Raw genomic sequence first — 10685 nt, 5'->3', positions numbered from 1 at the left:
GAGTTACTCGTCCAGAACCTGGGGAATGCCAACCGGCCCCGGCGCATGCGCACCAGCTGAGGCGGCTAACTTCCGGTTTAGCCCCCCCCCCTCCCCAGCTAACTTGAATGGGATAAAATAATTTAATCGTGCGGCTCTTGTAGACTTTCCAAATGTTCTAGGACCATAGTCTGACCGTGAAACGAGTCATTTCGTTGGGGTTGTGACGCTCAAAGAAAAAAATGTATTATAGCGAATTCGGGGGGGGGACAACGCAACCACAGGAACTGCCGCGGCCGGGAAGCGAACCCGTATCGCCCGCACCGCAGGAGGCATCGCTAACCGCTCGACTGAGGGGTCACACCCGCGAGCCAGCGGCCAGCGTGTCTTCTTATCCATGCACGTTACAGTATGCTCTATTTTACAGCCGCTCTTTCTAATGAACGTGCAGTGCAGCACGCGGACAGTTAGCGCGCACACGCTAGTTGTAGTTTAGCGGTTGCAAGTATTTAATTACCTTTGCGAGGCGAACATGAAGTATGGTGCGAATAATTTCTACGCCGCCACTCGGAGACGAGCGGAGCAGCGAACTCCAGCAATAACGGATGAGACCAGCTGACCAACACACACACTGCAGCATTAAAGTTGAACCGACTCTGAGGTAAAGAAAATGACTCATACAAAATATTGGTAATAAAAAAGATGAGTGAAATAATTTTATTTATTTGAAATGGTTGTTTTCCGTTTAAAAAATGTCCGTCATTGTGCTTAAAATACGTGAATGACAGTCAGCCCCATCTCACAACGGCATCTATATCAGCGAGTAGTGAGTGAGTGATTCGTGCAGCCCCGAGACCGTTAGCTCCGGGCTGGGAGAGCGAATACTGAGTTGGAACAAGCGTCAAAGTGGTTGCTGTTCTCACATGGGTAAGTTAATACAGTAATTAACTTGACATATTCCATAAATACCGTCAATATAAGAGTTGCACAACCACCGACCAGTTGTCTCACCTCGTCTTCGCACTAGCTAGCGGGAGTGCTGAGTAAAGCGAACTAGGTAATGGAGACGAGTTGTCGTTCCCGACTCAGTAAAAAGAGTCGTTCGTTTCGAACGATTCGTTCATGCTTCGCACGTCACTACAGCTCATTACATTTTTATCGCACGTTAACAAACAGAATATATATCGCTGCTCGTGGATACTAGTGCTGTAACAGTCCAGTCATAGAAGAGTAGGAGAGAAAGCAGCTGTCCTTGCACCGAGGCATGAGGGAGAGCGCACAATTATGGCAATCACTGACGAGCGATATCTGCAGATAGAAACGGATGAAAAAGGAGGGGCAGATAACAGATAATTAGAATAGTCATGATTACATGAAGTTTTCTTTCGAATCAAACATCCCGAGATATGAGTGGAAAGGATTGTTCTTGCAACTGCATATATATATATATATATATATATATATATATATATATATATATATATACACTACCGTTCAAAAGTTTGGGATCACCCAAACAATTTTGTGTTTTCCATGAAAAGTCACACTTATTCACCACCATATGTTGTGAAATGAATAGAAAATAGAGTCAAGACATTGACAAGGTTAGAAATAATGATTTGTATTTGAAATAAGATTTTTTTTACATCAAACTTTGCTTTCGTCAAAGAATCCTCCATTTGCAGCAATTACAGCATTGCAGACCTTTGGCATTCTAGCTGTTAATTTGTTGAGGTAATCTGGAGAAATTGCACCCCACGCTTCCAGAAGCAGCTCCCACAAGTTGGATTGGTTGGATGGGCACTTCTTTGAGCAGATTGAGTTTCTGGAGCATCACATTTGTGGGGTCAATTAAACGCTCAAAATGGCCAGAAAAAGAGAACTTTCATCTGAAACTCGACAGTCTATTCTTGTTCTTAGAAATGAAGGCTATTCCATGCGAGAAATTGCTAAGAAATTGAAGATTTCCTACACCGGTGTGTACTACTCCCTTCAGAGGACAGCACAAACAGGCTCTAACAGGTACTATTTAATGAAGATGCCAGTTGGGGACCTGTGAGGCGTCTGTTTCTCAAACTAGAGACTCTAATGTACTTATCTTCTTGCTCAGTTGTGCAACGCGGCCTCCCACTTCTTTTTCTACTCTGGTTAGAGCCTGTTTGTGCTGTCCTCTGAAGGGAGTAGTACACACCGGTGTAGGAAATCTTCAATTTCTTAGCAATTTCTCGCATGGAATAGCCTTCATTTCTAAGAACAAGAATAGACTGTCGAGTTTCAGATGAAAGTTCTCTTTTTCTGGCCATTTTGAGCGTTTAATTGACCCCACAAATGTGATGCTCCAGAAACTCAATCTGCTCAAAGAAGTGCCCATCCAACCAATCCAACTTGTGGGAGCTGCTTCTGGAAGCGTGGGGTGCAATTTCTCCAGATTACCTCAACAAATTAACAGCTAGAATGCCAAAGGTCTGCAATGCTGTAATTGCTGCAAATGGAGGATTCTTTGACGAAAGCAAAGTTTGATGTAAAAAAAATCTTATTTCAAATACAAATCATTATTTCTAACCTTGTCAATGTCTTGACTCTATTTTCTATTCATTTCACAACATATGGTGGTGAATAAGTGTGACTTTTCATGGAAAACACAAAATTGTTTGGGTGATCCCAAACTTTTGAACGGTAGTGTACTTAAATATATATATATATATATATATATATATATATATATAGCCTTTTTTAACTCGAACGTAGTAGCTTAACCATGTCATGTGATATGCTACTTCAGTAAACTTTAACGTCAAATAATACAGGGACCACTACACAAAACACTACACTGATTATCCCTATAACAAATTGGCCACAGTTTTGAAAATTGACCATACACGGTCCAGCCACACACTAGGTTTTGACCTAGTCTTGTTTATTTTTTATTCTCTCTTGTATGTTCTGGTGGCTGGTTGCTGGTTGGTTGAAGCCACTCACCACATCCATAAACCTCCTCTTTGGCCTTCCTCTTTTCTTCTTGCCTGGCAGCTCCATATTCAGCATCCTTCTCCCAATGTACCCAGCATCTCTCCTCCACACATGTCCAAGCCATCTCAATCTTGCCTCTCTTGCTTTGTGTCCAAACCGTCCAACCTGAGCTGTCCCTCTAATATATTTATTCCTAATCCTGTCCTCCTTCATCACTCCCAACAAAAATCTTAGCATCTTCAACTCTGCCACCTCCAGCTCTGCCTCCTGTCTTTTCGTCAGTGCCACTGTCTCCAAACCATATAAAAGCTGTTTGTAAACCTTCCCTTTAACTCTTGCTGGTACCCTTCTCTCGCGAATCACTCCTGACACTCTTCTCTACCCACTCCACCCTGCCTACACTCTCTTCTTCACCTCTCTTCTGCTCTCCCCATTAATTTGGACAATTGACCCCAAGTATTTAAACTCATACGCTTTTGTCACCTGTACTCTTTGCATCCTCACCATTCCACTGTCCTCCCTCTCATTCACGCATATGTATTCCGTCTTGCTCCGAACTGACTTTCATTCCTCTTTTCTCCAGTGCATACTTCCACCTCTCCAGGCTCTCCTCAACCTGCACCCTGCTCTTGCTACAGATCACAATGTCATCCGCAAACATTATAGTCCAAGGTGACTCTTGCCTGATCTTGCCGTCAACCTGTCCATTACCATTGCAAACAAGAAAGGGCTCAGAGCCGATCCTTGATGTAACCCCACCTCCACCTTGAACCCATCTGTAATTTTAACAGCACACCTCATCACTGTCACACTTCCCTCATACATATCCTGCACCACTCCTACATACTTCTCCGACACTCTCAACATCCTCATACAATACAGCACCTCCTCTCTCAGCACTCTGTCATATACTTTCTCTAAATCCACACAGACACAATGTAACTCATTCTGCCATTCCCTATACTTCTCAATCAACATTCTCTAAGCAAACATGACATTTGTAGCCCTGTTTTGTGGCATTAAACCATATTGCTGCTCGCTAATCGTCACCTCTCCTCTTTACCTTGTTTCTATTACTCTTTCCCATATCTTCATGCTGTGGCTGATCAACTTTATTCTTCTGTAGTTACGACAGTTCAGCACATCACCCTTATTCTTGAAAATCGGTACCAGTATGCTTCTTCTCCACTCCTCAGGCATCCTCTCACTTTACAAGATTGTGTAAAACAATCTAGTTAAAAACTCCACTGCCATCTCTCCTAAACATTTCCATGTCTCCACACTTCCTCCTTGCTAATCCACTGCACTTCCTGATTCACTATCCCCACATCATCCAACCTTCTCTCGCTCTCATTTTCTTCATTCATCAGCCCCTCAAAGTACTCCTTCCACCTTCCCAACACACTCTCCTCGCTTGTCAGCACATATCCGTCTCTATCCTTGATTGCCCTTACCTGCTGCACATCCTTCCCAGCTTGTTCCCTCTGTCTAGCCAATCGGTACAAGTCCTTTTTTCCTTCCTTAGTGTCTAACCTCTCATACAACTCACCATACGCCTTTTCCTTTGCCTCTGCCACCTCTCTCTTCACTTTACGCTGCATCTCCTTGTACTCCTGTCTACTTTCTTCATCTCTCTGACTATCCCACTTCTTCTTTGCCAACCTCTTCCTCTGTTTACTTTGCTGTATTTCTGCATTCCACCACCAAGTCTTTGTCTTCCTTTGTCCAGATGACACACCAAGTACCTTCCTAGCTGTCTCTCTCACTATTTCTGCAGTGTTTCTTCCTTCTTCAACTTCCACCATTTGATCCTTGGCTCTGCCTTCACTCTCTTCCTCTTCTTGGTCTTCAAAGTCACCGTACAGACCACCGTCCATTGCTGCCTAGCTACGTTCTCCCGTGTCACCACCTTGCAGTCTCCAATCCCTTTCCAATCACACCTTCTGCATAAGATATAGTCCACCTGTGTGCACTTTCCTCCACTCTTGTACATCACCCTGTGTTCCTCCCTCTTCTTGAAATAAGTATTCACCTCAGTCATTTCCATCCTTTTCGCAAAATCCACCACCATCTGTCCCTCCACATTTCTCTCCTTGACACCATACCTACCCATCACCTCCTCATCACCTCTGTTCCCTTCATCAACATGCCCATTGAAGTCCACTCCAATCACCACTCTCTCCCCCTTGGGTACCCTCTCCGCCACTTCATCCAACTCACTCCAGAATTCTCCTTTCTCTTTCATCTCACACCCAACTTGTGGGGCATATGCACTGATAACATTCATCAATATACCTTTGATTTCCAGCTTCATACTCATCACTCTGTCCGACACTCTCTTCACCTCCAGCACTCTCTTGACATATTCTTCCTTCAGAATTACCCCTACCCCATTTTTCCTCCCATTACCATGGTATAAGAGTTTGAACCCTCCTCCGATGTCCCTGGCCTTACTCCCCTTCCACATGGTCTCTTGCACACACAGTGTACCTACCTTTCTTCTTTCCATCATATCAGCCAGCTCTCTCCCATTACCAGTCATAGTGCCAACATTCAAAGTTCCAACTCTCACCTCCACTCTCCTACTCTTCCTCCTCTCCTGCTGCCTCTGCACATGCCTTCCCCCGCTCCTTCGCCCAACAGTAGCGTCGTTTCCACCGGCACCCTGTTGGTCAACAGTACCGGTGGCAGTCGTTGGTAACCCGGGCCTTGACCGATCCGGTATGGAAATCTGATTTATGATCCACATATTTGATTTGGCAAAGATTTTACGCTGGATGCCCTTCCTGACGCAACCCTCCCCATTTGTCCGGGATTGGGACCGGCACTAAGAATGCACTGGCTTGTGCATCCTCAGTGGCTGGGTTCCAGTATTGATAACAATGATACTAATCATTACATTTATATAGTACTTTCTAGACACCCAGAGCACTTCACATTGAAGGGGGTAACTCACTCCAACCACCACCAATGTGTAGTACCCACCTGGGTGATGCATGGCAGCCATTTTGTGCCAGAACGCTCACCACACATCAGCTTGAGGTGGAGAGGGTATTGACTTGGTATGAGGGACAGAGTGGAGTAGTAACCGCTAAACCAGGGATTAACCAGATTTCTGTTGTCTCATCATCTCCAAGGTACACAGGAACCCCCACTAAATTTAAAATCCCGCACCAGAGCTTCTCACTTACATTTGACTTCATTTTAGTCTAAAGATCTGTATGTTTGGTGAATTGAGGAGCATGAATTTATACCACAGATATGAATGATCATGTGTGTGTGTGTGTGTGTGTGTGGGGGGGGGGGGCATGTGATGTACTGGTGACCTATCCATGGTGTCTCTGCCTTTCCCCTTAATACATGTTGGGATATGTATCCAGAACGAATAGATACATTCAAAGGAATTACTTGTATGCATGCAAAAACAAGCACAACATGGTTATTCTTAGCTGAAGTCCACATTATCTTGTACCACATCAACCCTGTGTCCATTCTCCCTGCTGCAGAGTTTATCTATAGGATTACACCAGCTATGGCACTTTCCACTAGCAGAGCAATACCACTTAGTTACAGTGCCAAGACACACACACACACACACACACACACACACACACACACACACACACACACACACACACACACACACACACACACACACACACACACACACATTCACACATATCATGCACACAGACTACAAAGGATGAATGGGATTTCTAAGGACTTTTAACTTGAAATAAAGCCATCCATTGAGATCAAGACCACAGCTAACATCTTTACAGGGGTAATCAAGGATTGGGTAGTGTTAAGAAGGATAAAATCAACAGTGAAACACCCTTTGTTGTCAGGTTGAGGCTGGGGGTCTGGGATGGGCTCGTTCTTGCATGCCATGTTAGCATTAGACCAGGAAACATGTCGAATAAATCATATAGCACTTGTCTGTTATACGCTGCTTAATGTTGATCTATGGTAGTAGAATAACCACTGTCCAATGTATTCATTCAGCAATGGCATAGAAACACAAAATAGAAAATTACAATTGTCAAAGTGTAAACTAAAATAACATTCTTTAACCCCATTTCAGGAAGTCACAGGATGTCAAAAGATCATTTCTAAAATGACACTTCTGCCATGATGTAAACTGATATAATAACCAAAACAGAATAATACATTACAAAGTATAACGACTATATAATCTTCGATTTTAAATGGTGGTAATCATTTCTGTAATTCTGATGAAAACGGTGATGTGTATGCTTCCTTTCATATATAGAGAGGAAGTCAATCCTGTGAAAATCTACTCATTGTGACTCACATGTGAGCTCTGTGAAATAACTATATTTGTTAAATCAGTTTCAGTATAACTTTACGACTGGCCAAGCAGAACTTAATGGTTAAGAATGCTAAATAACAACCTTTATAAAACCTTAGGAATATACTGTAGGGGTATTCATAGGGAATTTATTTTCGTATACTCTTTCTAGTTGGACACTGTCAATCACTACTTTTACTTTGCTATTTATTTTATAATTTCCAGACAACATTAACTTTGTTTTGTCCAGATTTAAGGATCATTTGTTTTTGTCAAACCAGCCCTGTGATGGCCTGGCGGCCTGTGCAGGGCATCTCCCCGCCTGCTGCCCAGGGACTTCTGGGATAGGCTCCAGCATCCCCGCCACCCTGACAGCAGGATAAGCAATTTGGATAATGGATGGATGGACCATTTTAATGTTTCCACTTCTATTGTGGTCACCTCCAAAACCTGCTGTAAATTCTCACCAAAACAAAATATATTCGTGTCATCTGCAAATAAAACAATTTTCAATATTTTTGGTATCTTTCATATATCATTTAAGTACAGAATGAACAGTTTTGGACCTAAACCGACCCTTGGGGTACACCACAAGTAATATCCATGCATGACGATTTATGTTCGCCTATCTTTACAAACTGCTGCCTGTTATTTAAACAGCTTCTTAGCCAATTCTGCACCACCCCTCTGATACCATACCTTTCCAATTTGTCTATTATAATAATCTATTGTGATCAATAGTGTCGAAGGCTTTTTTTAGATCTATAAATATTCCCACAGCAAACTTTTTTTCGTTTATGCAATTGGTTATTTCTTCATTACATTACAGTCATTTAACCAACGCTTTTATCCAAAGCAACTTACAATAAGTGCATTTAACGTAGGAAATCAGGAGAACTACTAGTCATCAGTGGTCATAAGTGGATCTAAACAAGCATCTAAGAGCAAAACCGGTGTTAATGTAAAAGTGCAAGAAAGAGATTTTTTTTTTAAATGTTTTAAATGAGTGAATACAATAAGTGCTAAGGACAAGTAACAGGGTAGTAGTTCTTAAAGAGGTGAGTTTTCAACCTGCGCCAAAAGATGGGCAGCGACTCCGCTGTCCTGATATCAGTGGGGAGTTCATTCCACCACTGTGGGGCCAGGACAGAAAAGAGTCGTGACCGGGACGATCGGCAGCAAGGGCCTCAGAGCGACAGGGCAACCAGGCGTCCCGAGGCAGCAGAGCAAAGTGGTCAGGCGGGGCTGTAGGGCTTGACCATGGCCAGGGGATAGGAAGGAGTTGTTCCTTTCACTGCCCTGTAGGCTAGCACCAGAGTCTTAAACTGGATGCGAGCAGCTACTGGGAGCCAGTGTAGGGACATGTGAAGGGGAGTTTTGTGGGAGAACTTAGGGCGGTTGAACACCAGACGAGCTGCAGCTTTCTGAACAAGCTCCAGAGGTCTGATGGCCGACGCCAGGGTGCCAGCAAGGAGGGAATTGCCGTAGTCCAGCTGGGAGATGACCAGAGCCTGGATGAGCACCTGTGCCATCTCGTCGGTGAGGAATGGGCGAATCCTCCTGATGTTATAGAGGAGAAATCTGCAGGAGCGAGCAACCGATGCAACGTTTTCAGCAAATGACAGTTGATCGTCCAGGATCACACCCAGATTCCTCACAGTCCGAGTTGGCGTCACCACGGTGTTGTCAATGGTGATAGCCAGGTCTCAGTGCGGGCAACCTTTCCCCGGGAGGAACATCAGCTCTGTCTTGTCCAGATTGATTAATTCAATTAATTCAATGAGCGCCAGAGATGTCGATCTGTTTCGTCGAAACCTGTACTGGCTAAAGATCAGCAGATTGTGCTTCTCAATGAATTTGTCTAGTCTAGCATCAAATAGTTTGTCAATATTTTGGAGAATAGTGACAATAATGAAATCAGTCTGTAGTTTGTAGATTGGTGTCTATCTCTGGTTTTATATAAGGGTTTAACTTTTGTGATTTGCATTTTGCTTGGAACTTTACCAGATTAAAAGGACATGTTATAGATGTGTTAGTGGTTTTGTAATACCTTCGATTACTTTCTTAACTGTTGTCATATCAATATCATTCCAGTCAGTAGATTTTTTGTTCTTTAATTTGTTTACAATGTCCATGATTTCCTTCTCTTCTACCGCTCTAAGAAAAATGTCTATGAGGCAGGATCTGTTAAGCTGAGAGGATTTGTTAAGCTTCATCACAGAGAACATTTGCTCACACAAATGAGTGCTCCCGAACATGCTCAAGACACAAAGCCAGAGCTGTGGCATTGTGTTTGGGATGAATGGTGCAAACTCGCTGTGTTTGCAAGAGACCATGTGGAAGGGGAGTAAGGCCAGGAACATCGGAGGAGCGTTCAAACTCTTCTACCATGGTGCGAATGGGAGGAGAAATGGGGTAGGGGTAATTTTGAAGGAAGAATATGTCAAGAGAGTGCTGGAGATGAAAAGAGTGTTGGACAGAGTGATGAGTATGAAGCTGGAAATGGAAGGTGTGATGATGAATGTTATCAGCACATATGCCCCGCAAGTTGGGTGTGAGATAAAAGAGAAAGAAGAATTCTGGAGTGAGTTTGATGAAGTGGTGGAGAGGGTACCCAAGGAGGAGAGAGTGGTGACCTGAGCAGACTTCAATGGGCACGTTGGTGAAGGGAACAGAGGTGATGAGGAGGTGATGGGTAGGTACAGTGTCAAGGAGAGGAATAAGGAAGGACAGATGGTGGTTGATTTTGCAAAAAGGATGAAAATGGCTGTGGTGAATACTTATTTCAAGAACAGGGAGGAACACAGGGTGATGTACAAGAGTGGAGGAAAGTGCACACAGGTGGACTATATCTTATGTAGGAGGCACGATCTAAAAGGGATTGGAGACTGCAAGGTGGTAACAGCGGAGAACATAGCTAGCAGCATTGCATGGTGGTCTGTACGATGACTTTGGAGACCAAGAAGAGGAAGAGAGTGAAGGCAGAGCCAATGATCAAATGGTGGAAGTTGAAGAAGGAAGACTGTTGTGTGGAGTTCAGGGAGGAGTTAAGACAGGCGCTGGGTGGTAGTGAGGAATTCCCAGATGGCAGGGCAACCACTGCAGAAATAGTGAGGGAGACAGCTAGGAAGGTACTTGGTGTGTCATCTGGACAGAGGAAGGAAGACCAGGAGACTTGGTGGTGGAATGAGGAAGTACAGCAAAATATACAGAGGAAGAAGTTGACAAAGAAGAAGTGGGATAGTCAGAGAGATGAAGAAAGTAGACAGGGGTACAAGGAGATGCAGCGTGAAGGGAAGAGATGTATTCTTTCTTTCATTTTCAGTGTATAGATCTAATGGGATCTGTGCAAAATAACGAATGGTAAAAAGGGTAGGTGTAATAAGCTAAGGCTTCACCCTTCACCTTGTCGGTCAGGATAAAC

Source organism: Lampris incognitus, chromosome 3 (assembly GCF_029633865.1).
Source record: "Lampris incognitus isolate fLamInc1 chromosome 3, fLamInc1.hap2, whole genome shotgun sequence".
Taxonomy (NCBI): Eukaryota; Metazoa; Chordata; class Actinopteri; order Lampriformes; family Lampridae; genus Lampris; species Lampris incognitus.
Note: the sequence above shows the minus strand (reverse complement) of the source record.